Raw genomic sequence first — 21712 nt, 5'->3', positions numbered from 1 at the left:
CACCAAACCAGCTAACTATGCCAAATACCACTTTTGATCCAGTGACTTTGAGGCACTGCTCCGTCTTTCCAAAGTTCTTCGTATAAAAGGTTTGGGTTTTTTTTGGGGGGTGGGGGTCCGGGAGATTAGAAGGATGAGCAATATAGGGCCCCATTAAGAGTCGCAAATTGGGGCTTCCCTGGTGGTGCAGTGGTTAAGAATCCGCCTGCCAATGCAGGGGACACGGGTTCGAGCCCTGGTCCGGGAAGATCCCACATGCCGTGGAGCAACTGAGCCCGTGAGCCACAGCTACTGAAGCCCACGCACCGCAACGAAGACCCAACGCAGCCAAAAATAAAAATAAATAAAATTAATTAAAAAAAAAAAAAAAGAGTCCCAAATTAAAATAATACCCAAGCAGAGGCTCTCTGTCTCACCAAGAAACATATGTGGCATGGGGCTTAAAGCAGGGTGTTTCCAGGGTACTTTTGCATAAAGAAAGCACTCAGGGGCTTCCCTGGTGGTGCAGTGGTTAAGAATCTGCCTGCCAATGCAGGACACAGGTTCAAGCCCTGGTCCGGGAAGATCCCACATGCCACGGAGCAACTAAGCCCGTGCTAGAGCCCGTGCTCCGCAACAAGAGAAGCTGCCTCAATGAGAAGCCGTCGCACTGCAACGAAGAGTAGCCCCCGCTTTCCACAACTAGAGAAAAGCCCCCGCGCAGCAACAAAGACCCAACGCAGCCAAAACTAAAATAAATAATAAAATAAATTTTAAAAAAAGATCTGTGCATTAAAAAAAAAAAAAAGAATCTTCCTGCCAATGCGGGGGACACAGGCTCGAACCCTGGTCCAGCAAGATCCCCCACGCCGCAGAGCAACTAAGCCCGTGAGCCACAACTACTGAGCCTGCGCTCTAGAGCCCGCAAACCACAACTACTGAAGCCCGCGCGCCTAGAGCCTGTGCTCTGCAATAAGAGAAGCCACCGCAATGAGAAGCCCGTGCACGGCAACGAAGAGTAGCCCCTGCTCGCCGCAACTACAGAAAGCCCGCGCGTAGCAATGAAGACCCAAAGCAGCCAAAAACAAATAAATAAATAAATTTATTTTTTAAAAAAAGAAAGAAAGCACTCAGTTCTCAGATGGCTAAATGCCCAATCAGAAGTCAAACTATCAAAACAAAGCTTCCTATGACCATTTCTTGCCCTATACAAAGTCAGAATCGGGAGGCCATTTAGGTACAGCTCCAGGGCAGAAGGGCTCAGGCAGCAGGGAGTCAGGGTCGTCCTCTCTGACCAGAGGGTTAACCTCACAATGACATCACTAGCCACCAGACACAGGAAGGAAGGGAGAAGGCAGTCAGCACCTGAGCCTGTGGCCCTGTGGTTCCAGGCCGTCTGGGCTCTCCACAGGGTTACTGTAGAAATTGGCCCCTGGCTTTGCTAAATTAGATCCTTTCTCCCCTGCTCTTCTGCAAAACCATTTGTCACAGCCCCTAAATAACCAATCTTCCCCTCTTAGCAGGCCTGAGCTGCTACCATCTGGTCTCTCTGCCTTAGGCACTCAAGCCTCGGCAGAAAGAGGATGTTTCCATTTGGGTGCTCCCTTGGCTGTCTGGAGAGGTCCGCAGACAGGAACTAGGGGTGGCACCCTTCTCTAGCCAGCCAGAGGGGGATGCGAAATACCTGCTGGCAACCTGTGCTCCCTCTCCAAGCTCCCCTTTCTAGCAAGGAGCAGCTACCCCTTCCTAACCTTCCACCCACAGTCTCACCCCGGCCAGGGAGATGCACTCATCCTACAAGAAGTGAAGGTAGTTAAGTCCAGCTTAGGAGCTAAAGAACCTGGCTTAGGGAAGAAAGGGATATTGTGCTGCAAAGGATTCCAAGAACAAACTCCCCGAACCGCCCACCAAGCTCTTCTGAAGAGCAGGGGTATTTAGAAGCGCTTTCCATTTCCCCACGTTAGAGAGGAGGGTGGCCTCAGGCAGACACACACCTGGCTGGGTCATCATCTCCCCTCAGAAGCCCTGGTGTCCCTAACACCAGAATAAGTCCACACCTGCCACCGAGGACCAGCCTGAGATGGTAACGTGCTCCGGGGTTCACATACTCACACATCCATTAATCTTCCTCCAGATCGCTGCTGTCACGCAGAGCAGTGAGGCGGGCTGAGTCCCGCTCTGAGCCCCTGAGCCGGTCACTCCAGTTTGCTTGGTGTATTGTGGGGGGAGGGGGGCAGGAGGAGGAGGAGGAAGGGAGATTATGATTCTCTATTTTCAAGCCCTGCCCCTAAAACCGAGGAGGGAAGCAGCTGGGTTCCCACTGCAGGAGAGCTCCAATCTCTGGGCACTACAGCTGCATATGGAGAACTCTGGGGAACATGCACATCCAACACGCTGGGAAAAGGAGGGGAAACCAACCCGGAGAGAAGTGAGTTGGTCTCCTGCCAAGAACTCTGAATGGTACTCCTATCAGAACTAGAACATAACAGGAGGTAGGCAGGTTTATGGTCTCTGGGGAAAGGCAGGAGGGGAAACAGTAAAAGCCGGACTAGCATGGGAACAAAACTTGCTCCCTGGCAGGAGAGCGGACAGCCCAGCTATCTGCAAGGCAGCAGCCACATACAGTCAAGTGAGACCCTGTCCCTGTTCCACCTTTCGGGGACAGACAGTCCACACTCTAACCTCAGGTCGCTTTTCACGTGCTTTGGTTTTGCCGTTTGGAGCATGGTCATTTCTATGACCCTGTAAGTTAAGGTCCACCACTTAAGGACCTGTGCCCCTGATTGCCAGTGGCAGGAGGGAAGGGGGACTCTCGCTGGCGTGCTGTATAGGGTCAAGCAGAAGCCTCAGATGGCCCCTCTCACGGAGAGGAAATGCTCCTCCTTTACCAGAGCAGAGCCCAAGGCTGCCACAGAGAGGTGCTATTTAGCGACAGAAATGTCTGTCAGGAGTGGCAGGAGAAATGGCCACTACGTACTTCTTTCTCACCCACTGCTACCACCAGCCGCCACAGGCTGCCTCTGAAAAGCCTGCAGAACCTCCGGTGTCAGCAACGGCCTGTGAGTCACTCCCCCATGAGAAGAGGGAAACTGGTCCTGTCCCTGGGCCTGAAGAAGCCCCACAGTGTCCTCAGCCAGCTCTGCTCCAAAGCTAAAACCACTCCCACCTGCCAGGACGGAAACCTCGGACAGCCTACCCTCCACCCACACCTGCATGTAGAAAAACCAGTCCTCTTACTCTGCCACATGTGGGGGGCATCCACAGTCAGTCACCTCAGCAGGACGCCCAGCACTGGGAACGGGAAGTGATGGCTTCATATTCAAAGCTCCCCTTAAACACACACACACACGATTTATATGTATACGTACACATACATGGGGTAAATGTCTATATACATATATATATATATATATATATATATATATACACACACACACACTGTAAAACTGATTTGCAGACCCAAATCGTTTCTGGATTTTTCTTTCAGCTGGCAGCTCCCTTTCCCTGCCTGCAGCTCCAGCCTTGCCCTCGCCCCGCCCTAGAGTCTCACTCTGGGCTCCTGCCACTTGTCTTCAAGTGTTCTCTCAGACCTCCAGGCCTTCGCCACGGCCTCCTACTGCCTGGAACGCTTTGCCTCCATCCTCCGTTCCCATTCTTCTTCCTGGTTAGCCTCAGCTCAGACATCACGTCCTCCAGGAATTTTTCCCTGCTCCACCTCTCTGACTTCACAGGGTCCCTGACACATCACTCCAGGTGTCCCAAAGACAGCCGCCTTCTTGCACTAGGACTTCGCTCTTGCCGAACGGCCTGTCTCCTTCACAACTCTCGGTGGCTGTCTTGTTCACCACTGCACAAGAGTGGGAGTGACCTAAGAGAAATTTCCAGGGCTTAAGTCAACTCTGTGTCCTCAGTGCCCAGGCACAGCGCCTGGCACCTAACAGGCTTTCAAGCAATGCTTTCCTAACTCACGAGAGGTCAGGGTCTTCCTGCTTTTTTCGGAGTGACTCTTTACCCAATAGCTCTTCTTAGCACATCGCTGTTCCACGTGACTACTTCACCCTGGGCCAGGGCTAGAATGCTGGTGCCCACTGCTTTTAATCCTTTCTCGAGGGCCTTCTGGTGTCTCTACGGATGCAGACTCTGGCAGGATTTCAGAGCTCATGGCCAGTGTGTGGAGCTGGGGCCTACTGCCCTTTCACCTGTCCTTCCCCAGCCTCCCCTCTGCCATGAGGGCTGCAGGTAGCCCCCGCACAGGTCTTCTAAGCAAGAGGACTGCTTCTGAAGTGGAAGCAACGGGGGATACAGCTCCAAGTCCTCAAGAGAGAGCAAATGTAGATCCAGCTCCACCCAAACAAGTTACATATCCTGAGCCAGTCATTCACCCTCTTGTGACCTGTGTTTCCCCACTTGTATAATGAGGGGCTGGAGTTGAGCTCTGAGGGTCTGTCCTAGGTGGATATGAGGGCTCTCAGTGCCTCTGTGCTCATAAACCTTCCAGCCCTGTCCCTGAGACCACAGTAGGAAGTGAGCATGGTCTGCACGTCCTGAAGACCACATCCTGACCTTGTCTTACATCGAGTCAACCTGCCAGAAGTCTGGCTCCATAAGTAAACCTCACCTAACATGTCTTGAACACCAAGCTCGCACACTGGAAAACCTCTTCCACCTAGGGCTGAGAAAATTAAAGTTAAGCTAGGTGACAACTCTGGACTTAGAAACATTACAACCCTGAACTCAGTGTGCCCTAGGCAAGAATCCTCTCCCTCTCTAGACTTCATTTACCCACAACTTACAAGCTCCTCACCACTCCCAGCCTCTCTGCATACCACGAATGTGGCCACAAGGTGCAGGAAAAGGTACCGTGACACACAGTCTACTTCCAGCAGGCCTCAGGGCTCTGCAGCCTTAGTCTGAGCAGCTCTGAGCAGGTACAGCCCCTGGTAGGGTAGGTGGCACACCTGGTGCCTAGCACCTGCCCCCCCACACCCCCGCCCCCGCAGCATGACTCCCTAGCAGCCTGGCTCCTTGGAGGGCTCCCGGATGGGGAGCTGCCTGCCTGCCTGCCATGGTAGCCGATCCATAAGGAGAAACCAACTTGGCAAAGCCCAGCAAGCAGCAGTTTCAGCCTTGCTGCCCAGAGTGGGGGAAGGGGGAGGCGGGTCCAAGCAGATCAGTCCAACAGGTCCTTTTTCCACCATCTTACACAGCTGTTGCGTTCTGCACTGGTTCAAAACCAAGAGCTTCAAAAGTCACTTGGAGGAATTCCCTGGTGGCACAGTGGTTGAGAGTCTGCCTGCCGATGCAGGGGACACGGGTTCGTGCCCCAGTCCAGGAGGATCCCACATGCCGCGGAGCGGCTGGGCCCATGAGCCATGGCCGCTGGGCCTGCGTGTCCGGAGCCTGTGCTACGCAACGGGAGAGGCCACAACAGTGAGAGGCCCGCGTACCGCAAAAAAAAAAAAAAAAAGTCAGTTGGAGCTCTCACACCCTGAGTCACAAAGACCAAGGAATCAAGAGAAAGTAGAAAACGGTCATTGCATTCTTGCCCTACCCATAAATGGTCCTGGAAAATGTGGTCCCTGACACCTCACAGCTCTTGGTCAATTCAGAAAAGCACCTGATCTCCCCCGAGATGCTCCAAAAGAAATCTGGGTCCGCACCACCACCAAGTGCTGAGGTGGTGTGAAATCAGTTCTTTCTGTGCCATGCTCCTTAGCTTCTCTCCCACTATAAATAACTCCAGCCTTCTGATACAGACCACATGATCTCTCCAGCTCTGGACAAAATTCCCAACACCCAGTGTACCTCTGTTCACCCATTGCAGAAGCAGGGAAGATGAGGCCAATTTAACCAAAAGCAACAACATAGCCAGAGATGCTGTGTGTCAGGGGCAAGAACAGAATTCAGCAAAACCGGGAGGGCCTGGCTTTTCCACTCTCTTCCCTATTTCGGGAAGCCAGACAGGGTTTCCTCAGCAGTGCACTCCCCCGCTGTGGTTTCCTCTCTGAGTTCTTAACACAATCCAGTAATAGGGTAAAACGTCCCCTTTAGGGCTTCCCTGGTGGCGCAGTGGTTGAGAGTCCGCCTGCCGATGCAGGGGACGTGGGTTCGTGCCCCGGTCCGGGAGGATCCCACATGCCGCGGAGCGGCTGGGCCCGTGAGCCATGGCCGCTGGGCCTGCACGTCCAGAGCCCGTGCTCCGCGACGGGAGAGGCCACAACAGTGAGAGGCCCGCGTACCGCAAAAAAAAAAAAAAAAAAAAAAAAAAAAAGTCCCCCTTATGCTCTCATCCTGAAAAAGTTGTTCTTTTTAGTCATTATTGAACCTATTAAGACACCAATTAAGACTTGTGACTTATATGGCCAAAAAATTGATAGACAAATGTCTGATTCACAAATCAATATGGACACACTTCCCCAAGGGTGGTGGTAAATGAATAATAATACCCATGTTGTAATTTTTCTTATTGTTTTATTTCACAAATAATTCACTGAGAGATGATCATGTGCAAAGCACTCTAAGAGACTATGGGGGAGGAAGGGATACAGAGAAGGGTAAAATACAGCCCAGCCTTCAAAAAAGTTGACTGCCTAATTGGAGAGATAAGCACAAATCACACTGTCCAACGTAGGACCAAATCCAGGAGCTAACTAAAGTTACAGTCTGCCTGTGCCCTCCAATTTACTAGAAGTCTGTAGCTTTTGTTATTTTTCAGAGGAACCATGCGCTGAGAGATTTGAAGATCCCGGGTCTTGCTTCTAGCTACGACCATGAGTTCTACCAGGATCTATCTAAACCCTGAGACTTGGGACTTCCCTGGTGGTCCAGTGGTTAAGACTCTGCGCTCCCAATGCAGGGGGCCTGGGTTCGATCCCTGGTCAGCAAACTAGATCCCGCATGCCGCAACTAAAAGACCCCGCATGCCACAACCACGACCCGGAGCAGCCAAATAAATAAATAAATAATACATATTAAACCCTGGGACTTCAATGAATGGGGATGCCCACCCACTGAGTGGACCATGATGAGAGCTGTGAGATGCTGGTATGAAAGGAAGTCAACCCGGGAGACTCACTGAAGAATCAATCATTTAGCCTTCCTTGTCTCATCCCCATGTAGAAACCAGAGACAGGCCCAATATACAAGCAAAGAAGATACAGGAAGGGCTGAAGCACAAAGTCAGAAAAGTTGCTCAGCGCTAAGGTCATGGAAATGAAATCAAAACAAGCCCTTAGCGTTAGAACAGAAGAGGGTGCTCTTGGGGAAAACCTGGAAGGGCTTCGTAAAGCTCTGCATCCAAAGGCCCATATCTCAGTGCTGGCTGTGACTCTGGAGGCACGTTAATATACTTTTCCTTTTCTTTCCCAATTATTGGTTGTCAAGCCTGGTCTCCCTCATCAACTCCCATTCAAGCAGTGCTATAGCTTGATGTATACACTAGTACCAGTTTTTAAACTGTACCCTTACTCAGCAGGCTACCAGCACTGTCAGAGTTCTTCTGGAAGGTTTCAAGAAGGAACGAATACTTATTCCTGAAAGTACTTGGAAAGAAATTCCCTAGACAAACAGAAGATTCTATGCCATCCTAAAAAAAAAAAAAAATAAGGTAATTCAGGGGCTAAGGATAAAGATTAAGGCCCCAGTCTTCCTCTGTTGGGGGAAAAATAATTCTGAAGCTAGTTCTATTTTTTTTTTAATTGAAGTTTAGTTGATTTACAATATTGCAGGTGTACAACAAAGTGATTCAGTTATATATATATGTGTGTGTGTGTGTGTGTGTCTGCACACACATATATACGTATTCTTTTTCAGATTCTTTTCTATTACAGGTTATTACAAGATACTGAATATAGTTATATTGTTCCCTGTGCTATACAGTAGATCCTTGTTTATATATTTTATATATAGTTCTACCTTAAAAATGGTAAAGCTAGTGAGACTTGGCCCAAATCACCTCCAAAGAAAATCCTTTTCTGAAATTAAAAAAAATAAATAAGTAGGGGAAGGGGAATGGGAATTGTTTTGTTGAAAACCTTTCCTACAGCAGATAGCAGATTAGCTGCACAAGATTCTTTTGGAATGGTTTACTATGCAGAATTTTATAATGTAAAGCATTCCAAATGTGAAACTGGGAGTTCAGCACCTAAACATTTATTAATGAGAAAAACCCTCACACCCTAATCATGAAGAAGGTTTAACATCAGTGTCTGACATTTTGTCAGTTAGGAGTTGGTTTTAACAGTGTGGATTTGGCAGCTTGCTCTATCGGCTGTTTCACAAGCAGTTTCTGTGGTTTCAAGAAAGGCAGGGTGTTTGCTTTTAAACACTATCTTAAAAATATATTTCAGAATAGGGTTCAACCACTCCAAGACAGGAGGAGAGAAGGAAAACCAAAACAAATAAAGGAATCTGGTGCTACCAAACAGAAAGAAAGCACACCAAAGGTGCAGGAGAGGAAAAGACACTGCCACCGGCACCAAAATGACAAGAAAAGCCAACTTAGTGCTTCTTACTACCAAGTTAGAAGATAAGGACACAGAAATGGCACTAAAGACATGAGGTCTGGGACTTCCCTGGTGGTTCAGTGGTTGAGAATCTGCCTGTCAATGCAGGGGACACGGGTTCAGGCCCTGGTCTGGGAAGATCCCACCTGCCACGGAGCGACTAAGCCCGTGTGCCACAACTACTGAGCCTGCACTCTAGAGCCCGCGAGCCACAACTACTGAGCCCGTGTGCCACAACTACTGAGCCCGTGTGCCACAACTACTGAAGCCCACACGCCTGGAGCCCGTGCTCCGCAACAAGAGAAGCCACTGCAATGAGAAGCCCGTGCACCACAACGAAGAGTAGCCCCCACTCGCTGCAACCAGAGAAAGCCTACATGCAGCAATGAAGACCCAACACAGCCAAAAATTAATTAATTTTAAAAAAGAGAAAAAAGACAGTCTGTAAAAAAAAAAAAAAAGACATGAGGTTAATAAAGGGAAATCTTTATCTCTTCAAAATAAACTTACCTGGCTCAAATCTATTTTATTTAAAAACAAAACAACCTCAACAGTTCCACACCAATGCAAAGGACTGTCATCTAATCGGTTAGCAGCCACACCTCTCTGCCAGCATGATGTGGTAATTAAGGTAGAGATTTTTCTCCCTAGGAATACAAGTACAGAAGGGCAGAGCCCCTATGGACCTAACCCATTATGACAGCCTTTTCATTAGCAAGAGAACACTGCCATGCACTCTCCAAGGAAGCAGTGGCCTGCATCACTAAAGAACACCTGTATGTGACAGCAGCCACCTCTGAGGAGAGATAAAAATGTGCTGGAGGGACTTCCTTGGTGGCACAACAGTTAAGAATCCACCTGCTAATGCAGGAGACATGGGTTCGATCCCTGGTCCAGGAAGATCCCACATGCCACGGAACAACTAAGCCCGTGTGCCACAACTACTGAGCCTGCGCTCTAGAGCCCGTGAGCCACAACTACTGAGCCCGTGTGCCACAACTACTGAGCCCACGTGCCACAACTACTGAAGCCCAGGCGCCTAGAGCCCATGCTCCACAACAAGAGAAGCCACTGCAATGAGAAGCCCACGCACCACAACGAAGAGTAGCCCCCGCTCGCCGCAACCAGAGAAAGCCTGCGCATAGCAACGAAGACCCAACGCAGCCAAAAATAAATTAATTAATAAATTTTTTAAAAAGTGCTGGAGGTGGGAAGTGGGGAGGGGGAGAACCACTCATAAGAAACCCAACAGGGGCTTCCCTGGTGGCGCAGTGGTTGAGAGTCCGCCTGCTGATGCAGGGGACACGGGTTCGTGCCCCGGTCCGGGAAGATCCCACATGCTGCGGAGCGGCTGGGCCTGTGAGCCATGGCCGCTGAGCCCGTGCTCCACAACGGGAGAGGCCACAACAGTGAGAGGCCCGCGTACCGCAAAAAAAAAAAAAAAAAAAAAAAAAAGAAACCCAACAGGCTGTGCTTCTCAAAGTAATTCACATGGACCTTGGTTTTTCCACTGTAACAAAAAGATGGATTCTAAAGTAATTTAGAAATGGCATGTAACCGTGATCTCAGAGAAGTGAATCAGGTTTGAACACAAATACAATCATATAAGTTGAACTCCTCCTCTTTTTCTGCTAGGGCAGCAACAGGGGCACAAGTGGATAAGTGATGCTTGAAGCAAGGGCAGCAGCTCACCCCCTTTACCCATGCCCCATGCGGACATCTTTAAATCAGCTCAAAATTTCAGAATTTTGCTAATAAAATCAAAACCTCTAACAGGATAAAAGAAAAGGCACTATACTGCCAGGGGTAGACAAGCAAGTAAATCAAACCAAAAACTCATAAACTCAAGTTAACTGAAATTCCTCAGAGGTTCACTCTCACGAAGAAACAACTCCAGATGTCTAGGAGGACCACATGCACAGCTTCAGGAGAGAGAAGTGAACCAAAAGAAAGACTGACAAATGCAAACAGGAAGTAGTGGCATATTACACAAGCGATGGGATAAAGAGACACAGCAGGACGGACAGAATTCAGCTCCCAGGATTGGACTGGCAAGTCCCAAACACACACAGAGGCCTGGCACTACCAGCTACAGTGCTCTCAATGTCCTTGGCAGTCAAGGCTAAAAGCAAGTAGCTCTGGGCTTCTGCGTGTGTAAGTGTACATAATGGTATATAAAAAGAAAATATTAGTTGCGTAAGGATAAAATGTACATAGTTAAGATCCACAAACAAAAGTTTTCTTTTTGGGGGTTAGTGAGGTGCTACTGAGCAGGACAGTCAAATCTAAGAATCCAAACTGTCCTATGCCATGAGGTATTTACTTGTTGGTTACCAATTTTGGATCTCAAGACTCCGGTTTTTCTAAAGGAGTTCTTGGAATCCCAGAAGGTAAGAAGAGATGAAGAGGAAAACCAGAAGCCAGGATTAAACAATAAGATCAAAAAACTGTTTCCCACAGCCGTTAAGACCAGGGAGCTAAACCCAAAGAGCTGCATCTCCAGCACTGTGCCACCTTTACAACAGGCCACAGAGGGCAGAAAGAAACAAGGTGGGGCAGAGGAGAGCACGCACAACTCTGAAGCCGGCCTGGGAGCCATGTTTTGCCCACACTGGCTGTGAGCTCATCCTAAGGGATCTATCTTCCACTGCCAGGACACAACTGAAGCCAGAGCCAAAGTGTTCTCCACCGTCAAGAAAGTCTTGTTCTGACACCAACAAACACTCTGAACCACATGAGTTTGTTACCTTAAGTTACTCAACATTTCTGGGCGTCTGTTTCCTCATCTGCAAAGTGGGGAAAATAATAAGACCTACTATCTCACAAAGATTAAATGAGTTAATGAATGTAAAACAGCTAATTAAACAAGTATCTGGGACAAAGTTAAGTGCTGAATAAATGCCGGCTATTATCATGTCTATAGCTAAAGACACTAGCCTCAGGGCAAACTGTGCCCTGTGAGACATCTACCCTTCAAGTACTCAGTCCATTGCCTTTAAGAGTTTCCCAACCACTGGGAACAGAGTAATGTACTTAGAGGGCCATCCAGGAGGCACTGTTACTGAGTCACTGCCTTAGCTAATAGAGTGAACAAATCTCCTTTGAAAGCAAGTCTATCTTCCATACAGACCAGTGGCTGAAGAGAGAGAAAAAAGCACATCAAGTTGAATTCTGGAAAGAAATATGCTTTGTGTAAAAAGCAGAGGCTTATGGGACTTGTTGAGTGCTGGGAAATGGAGCTACAATCCTGCAAGTCTATATGTAGACACAAGTTGACATAAGGTAAGCACTTGATTAAACTTTTTTTTTTAATGATTCTGATGAGAAATGATTCTGAGCAAATAAGATAAGTATAAAAAGATTTGCTTTAAAGTTGGTCTGAGTGACTATTATAGGAGGCCCAAAGGTCTACTATTAGCGGTACTAAGAAGAGCTTTTAAAAGTAAGAGATACGGACTTCCCTGGTGGCGCAGTGGTTAAGAATCTGCCTGCCGGGGCTTCCCTGGTGGCGCAGTGGTTGAGAGTCCGCTTGCCAATGCAAGGGACACGGGTTCGTGCCCCGGTCGGGGAAGATCCCACATGCCACGGAGCGACTGGGCCCGTGAGCCATGGCCGCTGAGCCTGTGTGCCTGGAGCCTGTGCTCCACAACGGGAGAGGCCACAACAGTGAGAGGCCCGCGTACCACAATTAAAAAAAAAAAAAAAGAAAAAAAAAAAAATAATCTGCCTGCCAACTGACATATATACACTAATATGTATAAAATGGATAACTAATAAGAACCTGCTGTACAAAAACATAAATAAAATTAAATTTAAAAAAAAAAGGAATCTGCCTGCCAACGCAGGGGACACAGGTTTGAGCCCTGGTCCGGGAACATCCCACATGCCACGGAGCCAACTAAGCCTGTGCGCCACAACTACTGAGCCTGCGCTCTAGACCCCGCAAGCCACAACTACTGAGCCTGTGTGCCACAACTACTGAAGCCCGGGTGCCTAGCGCCCATGCTCTGCAACAAGAGAAGCCACCGCAATGAGAAGTCCACGCACCACGACAAAGAGTAGCCCTCGCTCGCCACAACTAGAGAAAAGCCCGCACACAGCAACGAAGACCCAACGCAGCCAAAAATAAATAAATAAATTTTTTTTAAAAAAAGAGGTGCTATGTTAACTGGAGAATGAATACAAGCAAAAGAACGAGGTGGAAAATAATATAGTAGTTCAGAAATATATTTACTGCAACTGTATCTCTTAAAGATGCTTCAAGCAAAGATAAAGTTCCCACGCTGTTACATACACAACAAATCTGCTTACCTCTTCCAGGAGAAAATAAAGTGCTCTTACATAAAAGTGGGATTTGGCAGGCGTGTTTCACTAAGAAACAAGACTAACAAAGAGTTAAGTACAGAAGAAATAGGAACAAAGTGTGTAGGCTCTGCAGCCACCCTGAGAACAGACTGTTGGGTGTTCTGGCCTCAGTGAGTGCCTGGAGCCTACCAGCCTTCAGCTATTATAGGCACCAAGGTTTTTCAAGGATAGAGACTAAGCAAGCTTTGCAGTTTTCAAATTTGGAATTGACCAATAGCCTACATATAAGCTTAAAAAAAAAAATCTACTGTCATGATGAAATCCAAGTAAGCCAAAGGCTTTTTTAATGGGGAAAAAAAAAAAAAAGCCAGTGCTCTGTATTAGAAGGAGGAAATAAGCCAAATTTCGTTAAAGTCCCTCAGGTCACTGAGAACCAGCTTCCTCATACAGATACACTGCAAACCAAGGCAGCAAGTGCCTTCCTGCAGTTCAGCCAGGACTCTGGGAATTGCAAAACAAAGGCTCATTATGAGGTCACAGCAAGTAACCAGCCAATCAAGGACAGGGATGATCCACAAAAGCAATTCTCACACTCCTGTGTGGACAATCCTTTATGCCTTAATTATTAAGGACCTCAAATAGCTTTTGTTGATGTGGATTATAGCTACTGTTATTGTAACTAAAACTGAGAAAAAAAAGAGAAAATGTTAATCTATTAATTCACTTAAAATAGTATTACTAAACCCATTACAACTATGTCTTAATAACTATATTTTCCAACATATCAAGTTAACACATACCATCACAGTAAAATCCAGGTTAACTTTTTAAATGTAATTAAAGCTACAAGATAGATGAATGTTGAAAACATTATGCTAAGTGAAATGAGCCAGACGCAAAAAGACAAATATTGTATGATTCCACTTATATGAGGTGCTCAGAACAAGCAAATTCATAGAGAAAGAAAACAGAAAAGAAGTTACCAAAGGCTGGGGGAAGGGAATATGGGGAATTACTGCTTAATTGATATAGAGTTTCTGTTTGAGATGATGAAAAAGTTCTACAAATAGTGACGCTGGCTACATTATGAATGTACTTAATGCCACTGGACTATGCACATAAAAATTTATTAAAATATAAGTTTTGTGTTACGTGTATTTGACCACAATGAAAAATCAGAATTAAAGCACAAGGCCATGAGAAAATTTCAGACTACCACAACTGAGGAACATTCTATAAAAATAACCAGCATTCTTCAAAACTGTCAATGTCATGAAAGACATGGAAAGGCTAAGGAGACTACAGAGACAGGAGAACTACATGCAATGTGGGCTCCCAGACTGGATCCTCAACACAAAAAGCACATCGGTGGAAAAACGGATGAAATCTGAAGATGGTTGGTTAACAGTATGATACCAAGATTAATTCTCAGTTTTGATACATGTCCTATGGTTATATAAGATGTTAATATAAGGGGAAGCTGGATAAAGAACGTACAAAAACTCTTTGGACTATTTTTGCAACTTTTCTAAGCTTAAAATTACCTCAACATTTAAAAAAATCAAATGTAACTGTTTAAAAAAAAAAATCACAAGGTCAATGCTATGTATTCAGAGGAGGAAACGAGCCAACTTTGGTCAAAGTCCCCTCTGGTCACTGAGAACCAGCTTCCTCGGCTAGAACAACAGCAAACCAAGGTAGCAAGTACCTTCCTGAGGCCCAGCCAGGACTAAATAGGGGCTGGGAACTGCAAAACTTTCTTTTTTTTTTTTTTAATGAAATTACCAAGAAATCAACCAAACAAAGCCAGGGAGAATTAACCCAGGTTTTGTCTACAGCTGTGGTTCTTATCACACTTTTTGGTTTCAGAAAGCCTTTGCAGTATTAAAAATAACTGAGCGCCCCAAAAGCTTTTGCTTATATGGGTTATATCCATCAGTGTCTCCATTCATTTAAAAGAACATTAATAAACCCATTACATATAAACATGTTACTTATTTTTAGTGAAGAAACTATATTTTCCAAACCACAACTTCACACATACTAAAGGAAGTCCACCTGATGAACTGATTTTTATCATGTAATTAAAACACAATGCCAGACCCCCCCCACCAAAAAAACCTAACAAACTAAAGAATAAAAAAAGAAAAAATGAGAAAAATAAAAGAATAAAGAGAAAGGGAAAATGAGAAAAAGAAAAATTAGGGAATAAAGAGAAAAAACGGGGGAAATAAACCACAGATAAAACAACAAAAAACCTCACAAGGCCAATGCTATATGTATTAGAAGAAGGAAATAAGCTCACTCGGGTCAAAGTCTCTGAGGCCCAGGCAGGGATTATTACAAGGGCTGGGAACTGCAAACAAGGGTTCCCTGTGAAGTCATCACAGGTAACCAGCCCAAGACTGAGGAAAATCAACTCAGGTTTTGTCTACAACAAAGGTTTTCTCACTTTTCGGTCTCAAGAACTCTTCAAACTCTTAAAAAATTTATCAAGGACTATGAAGATCTTTTGTTTATGTGGGTCATAGATATCAACAGTTTACCTTATTAGAAATTGAAACTGATAATTTTAAAAATTATTTTTATTCATTCAAAACAACAATAAACCTATTACCTGTTTACACAACTAACCCATTTTTTAAATGAAGAAACTATTTCTAAAACAAAATGAAATTTGCAACAAGAGTTACATGCTTTATATTCTTGTACATCTCTTTAATGTTTAGCTTAATGGAAGAGGGCCAACTTCTCATATCTGCTTCTGCATTCAGTGTGTTTCCACATGCTGTTTTGGTTGAAAGATATAAAGAAAATCTCATTTCACACAGATGTGTAGTTGGAAAATGGAGTTTAATAGCCTTTCAAACATTGAGGATTTTCTTCTTTGATACTAGACCAAAACTCCACAAGTAGTAGTTTTTAAAGACTAGTTGCAATGTGCAATCTGAAATTTTATCAATGAACCTTTTGTGTACTTTTACATTAAAATCCACTGGTCATCCTGCACTTTGAATGGCTCTTCTACCCACTGACAATCTAGGAAACATTCCTTCACCGAATTATGCAGAATTTCCAAATACTGGCATTTCATACAACATCAGAAAAATCACATTCCATCAATCTTATCACCGATCTCATCAAAAAAGTCTGACAAATACAAGTTTTCCAAAATTCTAAATTTTGCTTGAAAACTTGAATTTTATCACCGGCAATGGTGACAGGCTTTGTTCAATTTCAATAAAATGTCCACTAAATACTGCAGTACGAACAACTATAGTTTGTCCATCAACTGTTATTTCAAGTAAAAATGATGATCCATGTAGATGGTTCGGCTCCAACACGCAAGTGCATTTTCTCCAGACAGCTGGACTACGGTATACAGCAGCAATGCTCCGTGAATACTTTGCATTTCTTCACTTGGAACATCAAAGACCTTTATTATTGGAGGGTTGAGATTTAATTAAAAAAACAATAATTTTTGGGCTTCCCTGGTGGGGCAGTGGTTGAGAGTCCGTCTGCCGATGCAGGGGACGCAGGTTCGTGCCCCGGTCTGGGAAGATCCCACACACATGCTGCGGAGCGGCTGGGCCCGTGAGCCATGGCCGCTGAGCCTGCGCGTCCAGAGCCTGTGCTCCGCAGTGGGAGAGGCCACAACAGTGAGAGGCCCACGTACCGCAAAAACAAAAAACAAACAAAAAAAAAACAATAATTTTTGGTGCTTCATCCAAGGCATTCTTAAGCGAAAATGGCTTTTTTTTAAACCACAAGTGTGTAGCAGAAAAGTCCATGACTACGACCACCAGCAGTTTTGCGCCACTGCCCTGATCCATGTTATGGCACCAGCAGTTTTCACTGTCACTGCTTCTGCACCAACAGTGCAAATGGAAATGAAATTGTTTCAGGATAAACCATGAGAGTCAAAAAAGTTATTCAACCCTATGCATATTTATCACAACTTGTGTTTGTTGTTGAGCATTCACACAAAAGAAAATATTTTCTGAAGCATACCTGGTGCTGATACAACTTGAGCCATGTCTATAAATCTGCTCATTTGTAAGGTGAAAGTAAAATTTTATAAATATTACCTCAGTCTTCATGTTTGCAGCTAAATCTTTAATTCGACAAGTCACGGTAACGTATGAAGTGGCACTACCCTGAACTTTACTGACTTTTCATTCAGTGGGCATTCAGGAACGTCAGCTGTTCAAAACGTCATTAGTCTCTCAGCTACTGGGTGGGCTATTCCAGCCAAACCAATAACTCATCCTGTAAGAGGCTTCAGTGACTTTGTCATTTCTAGGTGGAAAAGCTGGAACAAATTTTGGCTTTTAAAGAGACCATGGTGTGTACGCTTAAAACACGTAATTCCTTCTTCTTTAAACTCTGACTGATTGGTCTTGAAATGATGCTTCAACCTAACTGGCATCCTAATACTACATGAAAACGCTCTGTTGCATAAGATACAATAAAGTACATTATTTGCATCTATAAAGCTGAGAAGATAACTTTCATTATGATTTTCATTTCTTTTTTTTTTTCAGTTCTTATCTACAGTTTCGCCCAGTTTCTTCAGAGTAGATCCCTCCCTTTCACTTGTTGATATGTCCAGTTGCAGTAAACAGAGCTGGCAGGTACGTTGAGAAAGCAAGACTTCCAACCTCCCCTTTTTAAGCCAACAATTAATCCTTAAATATAAGAGAAATACTATAAATTTTCTTCTATTTGAGAATAAAACAGAAGTGCTAAAATAAACTATAAATAAAATTTTAAAAATTATTAGTTTTCCAAAAAGTTTTTACAAGTAAGTGTTGCAGGTTGTACTTACTTCTTGTGTTTCTTCAAAGGTGAAGGAAAATGCTGGGATTTTAAAATAACTACTTATTGTACAATAATGAGGTTTACAGAGATTAGCAGGTATAACCGAAGAAAACTAGTAAGAGCACAGCAGAAGTACTGAGAACAAATCGAGTTCATCACTGAAAACTTCCATATTTTTTTTATAAATTTATTTTTATGTGTATTATTTACTTTTGGCTGCGTTGGGTCTTTGTTGCTGCACATGGGCTTCCTCTAGTTGTGGCGAGCGGGGGCTACTCTTTGTTGTGGTGCGTGCGCTTCTCATTGCAATGGCTTCTCTTGTTGCGGAGCACGGGCTCTAGGTGCGTGGGCTTCAGTAGTTGTGGCACACAGGCTCAGTAGTTGTGGCCCTTGGGCTCTAGAGCGCAGGCTCAGTAGTTGTGACACATAGGCTTAGTTGCTCCGCGGCATGTGGGATGTTCCCGGACCAGGGCTCGAACCTGTGTCCCCTGCACTGGCAGGCAGATTCTTAACCACTGCACCACTAGGGAAGTCCCAGAAAACTTCCATATTTATGCCTTAAAGTACTACCTTAAAAATTCTAGGAAACACAAAAATAAAGAAGTACACATTCCACTGGCCAAGAGTGATGACGTCAACACACATCATTTAGCCTCTGGAAAACTCCACTGTACACCGGTGAGAGAATGAGAGTGAAATAGGCAAATACTGCATTAATGTTACAATGAAAATTATTTTGACTTTGTATAGCACCAAACAGGTCTTAGGGACCCCAAGGGTCCCCAGACTACACTTTGAGAACCAAGTTCAATATTGTGCTACCAAAATTAACAAGTGCCTCCCAGATCTCTCCCAAGACAGGATCTAGAGTTATGGCATTCCTGATTGGTCAGAGGAAACAGCCTAGAACTAGCTTAGACCCTGTCACCAGGGAAACTGGGATGCCATCCCTAATAAGTTGTCAAGTTGCCAAGCCTGGATTTACTGAGGAACGTGGCTCCAGAGACACAAAAATAAACTGCTTTCTAAAGCAGTGAGTCCTTAACTTTACAGAAATCAGAGGAATAGGAGAAAGAAAGGACTGGGTGGTTCTGGGATTTTATACATGAAGGCGATCTCAGACTAGCAAAATTCCTCTCCCGAGCCATGCCACAAAAGAGGCATACAGGGCTTCCCTGATGGCACAGTGGTTAAGAATCTGCCTGTCAATGTAGGGGACACAGGTTCGAGCCCTGGTCCGGGAAGATCCCACACGCCACGGAGCAACTAAGCCCGTGTGCCACAACTACTGAGCCTGTGCTCTAGAGCCCGCAAGCCACAACTACTGGGTCCGCGTGCCTAGAGCCCATGCTCCGCAGCAAGAGAAGCCACGACAATAAGAAGCCCGCCCACCGCAACAAAGAGTAGCCCCCACTCGACGCAATTAAAGAAAGCCCGCGCGCATCAACGAAGACCCAATGCAGCCAAAAATCAATCAATAAATAAATAATTTTAGAAGTTCCCTCAAAAAAAAAAAAAAAGAGGCACACAGCCATACAAACAGGTAAGGCAGTGGTACATGGAGATGAAAACCCAAAATGGACAGTGAAAAGGAAGGAACAGAGTTCAAAGAAACCAAACAGAAAAAAAAAAAGGAAGTGAGACACAAGTCAGCAGAGGGGTCAAAAGGAAGAGGAAAATACACTGACAGAAACATTCCCTGATGAGCTCTGCGGCGACAGTTACCTTTCTCCCTGGCCACAGTGGCAGTGTGAAAAAAACTGAGCAACTTACTTGCTGTTCTGATAAGGCATTCAGGCTCTAGAAGTGGCAAGCAAGGAACATCAACAGGAACCAACTGAGACCAAAATCTCGGCCCAAGATTCAAAGTCCACAAATCCACAGGAGCCGCTGAGAAATGACTGTCACCCTCCCTCCCAGGCCTCACAAAGGGGAGGCTTTCTTTTCACTTCAGAAAAGCCAACAAAGGTAACAAGAACCTGCCCTGAAGGCCCCTCTGCTAGTGAAAAAGGAACCTAAAATCATCAGCTGCTAAGTTCCCATGTGGTCTTTAAGAGAAACAGGGAGCTTTCTCCTGTTGCCAAAGGGTAAATACTGCACGTGAATAAAGGAACACAATGAAAGAAATCCTGGCACTAGGTGGGGCCTCCTCTAACACCCGGATCCCAACAGCTCAGAAAAGCCCATGCTCCAGTAACTTTGGATTTGGCCTTCCAGCCAATGAAGAGACTGCACATCCACCACCAACACCACCACCATTCACACCACAGAAATAATGGACAGGCAGAGGGTGGTGTGTTTTTTTTCCCCTTTAATCAATAAAGTTGCCTAATATTGATATCTTGTAAATAAACGAAGTATTTTTTAAAAAGTGCTTTCAAAAGTACATAAACCTCTCCAACAGCATCCTATTTTCTTTCAGATATCTGATTAAAAAAGAAAGCTAAAATAAACAAACAAATTAAAAACCCCAGAAATGCTAGGAAAAGCACCTATGGAACCCCAATGGCTGGAAGAGGCCAAGATTCTTCCAGTCATTACAGAGACATTCCAAACTACGTCCCTTATACTGACCCGGAGTTGTGTGGCGCTCAGAGAAAATTTACTAAGCTGCTCAACTGAAACAACGATGACGATAATTACTACGTCCTGCCGGCACTAATGTAAGGGCTTTATATTCATTAACCCTTTTAATGCTCACAACAACTATATCTCTAAGATAGGTATTATTATTACTCCTTTTTCTTTACAGGCCTAGAGGGATAAAATAAGCCCAAGGTCACAGTAGCGGCTGACCCAAGATTCCAATACAAGGACTCTAGCTGCAGAGCCTGCTCTGACCACAGTGACACCATTTACTGGAAGTCCGAAAGTGCTGGGATCTCCTTTCAACTCTGCCATAAGCTCAACTCAATCAGAATGCTATGCTAGACCAAGAGGGCCTAAGGGACCCCACTTCCTGTGACTGGAGAACCAGTAATTCAAACTCTTTTGGGCAAAAACAAAGCAAGAAGCCAAAAATGCTGCCAATGCTATGTGCAAAGGCAGTCAAAAGATGGCCATCTGTGGAGAGGAGGTGAGGAAGTGATGGGGTAAGGGAAAACCAGCAGACACTCGGGTCTAAAGAAGGTGAAGGAAAAAGGGGGCCACCCTGCATATAGGATATGAGTAACCAAAACAAAACCTTCAGTAAAATGGTCCTCAGGAGAAGCAATGAGTAAACCATTGTAGCAGCAACAAGGACATAAGCTAGAGCTCTGCCTGCAGGTAGCTGCACTCATTAATCACCAAGCTTTTGGACTTGGGAGCTTTCTGCTTAGTGGGAGACTGAGAAAACAATCCGGCTACGTCAGCAGCACCTGCAGTCCAGTCGCAGGGGGCTCAGAATCCTGCTCTGTCCCCTCCATGAGAAAGATTCCCTGCTGTGTTCAGGAAGTGCCAGTTCGTGGTGACTGAAGGCTCCCACCTCCCCTACAGGCACCTTGATCAGGGACACTCAAACTGTTCCCCATGGCTGAAGTACCTGTTGAACTGCCAAAGATCAAAAACTATTCTCTCTCCTTTTTTCTTCTCCAGCGGGCCTGGACAGACAGTACCTATGTACCGATCCAAAAGGTCTGGGGTCTGGTTGGATTTCGCAGCCAGATCACGACAGTCAGGAGTCAGGAGTCCCGATTCCCTTCCAGATCCACAGGTGGGGAGCCAAGCACAGACCTCCTGGCCAGGCGAAGGGCCTTTTGCCAAGCTGTGAACTGCAAAGAAAAGGAGCTCTATCTTAGAGCTTCCAGTGAAAGGTGTGTAAGACCAAGCTGCTTTGAGTAGCACGGGGTGTGGAGAAAGCCCACTCACTGGAGAGGCCCAGCTCAGAGACCCATTCAGAATCAGAGAAGGTGGCTGTTTACAGACCTCCTCCAAACTCATGCCTCAATGAGCAGAGCCCCAGAGGAGGAAGATCTCTCTGTATTGCCAATTTCCCAAAGAGCACAGAGGAAAAGAGGCCGAGGCGGCTCAAAACTAGCTTGACTGGTTCTACAGAGAAGCCAGTTGGTCTGCTCCGCCTTCCTTATGTTAAAAAGAAAAAGGTGGCTTGGAGCCAGTCGTTG

General features: G+C 45.5%; 1 protein-coding gene across 8 annotated transcripts in view; it reads right to left on the bottom strand.

The window, feature by feature from the left end:
• The window catches only part of MARK2 (microtubule affinity regulating kinase 2), a 59297-nt gene that overhangs the window by 31017 nt on the left and 6568 nt on the right, over positions 1-21712 (bottom strand). The window contains exon 2 of one of the 8 annotated variants that reach the window (XM_032639597.1): positions 21133-21361. The exons of the other annotated variants lie outside the window; for them this stretch is intronic. The gene's annotated coding sequence lies outside the window, so the exon portion shown is untranslated. The remainder of the gene's footprint in view (positions 1-21132; positions 21362-21712) is intronic. 8 annotated transcript variants of the gene reach the window in all.

This window comes from Phocoena sinus, chromosome 8 (genome assembly GCF_008692025.1).
Source record: "Phocoena sinus isolate mPhoSin1 chromosome 8, mPhoSin1.pri, whole genome shotgun sequence".
Classification (NCBI taxonomy): Eukaryota; Metazoa; Chordata; class Mammalia; order Artiodactyla; family Phocoenidae; genus Phocoena; species Phocoena sinus.
Note: the sequence above shows the minus strand (reverse complement) of the source record. Positions and strands in the feature narration are given on the sequence as shown.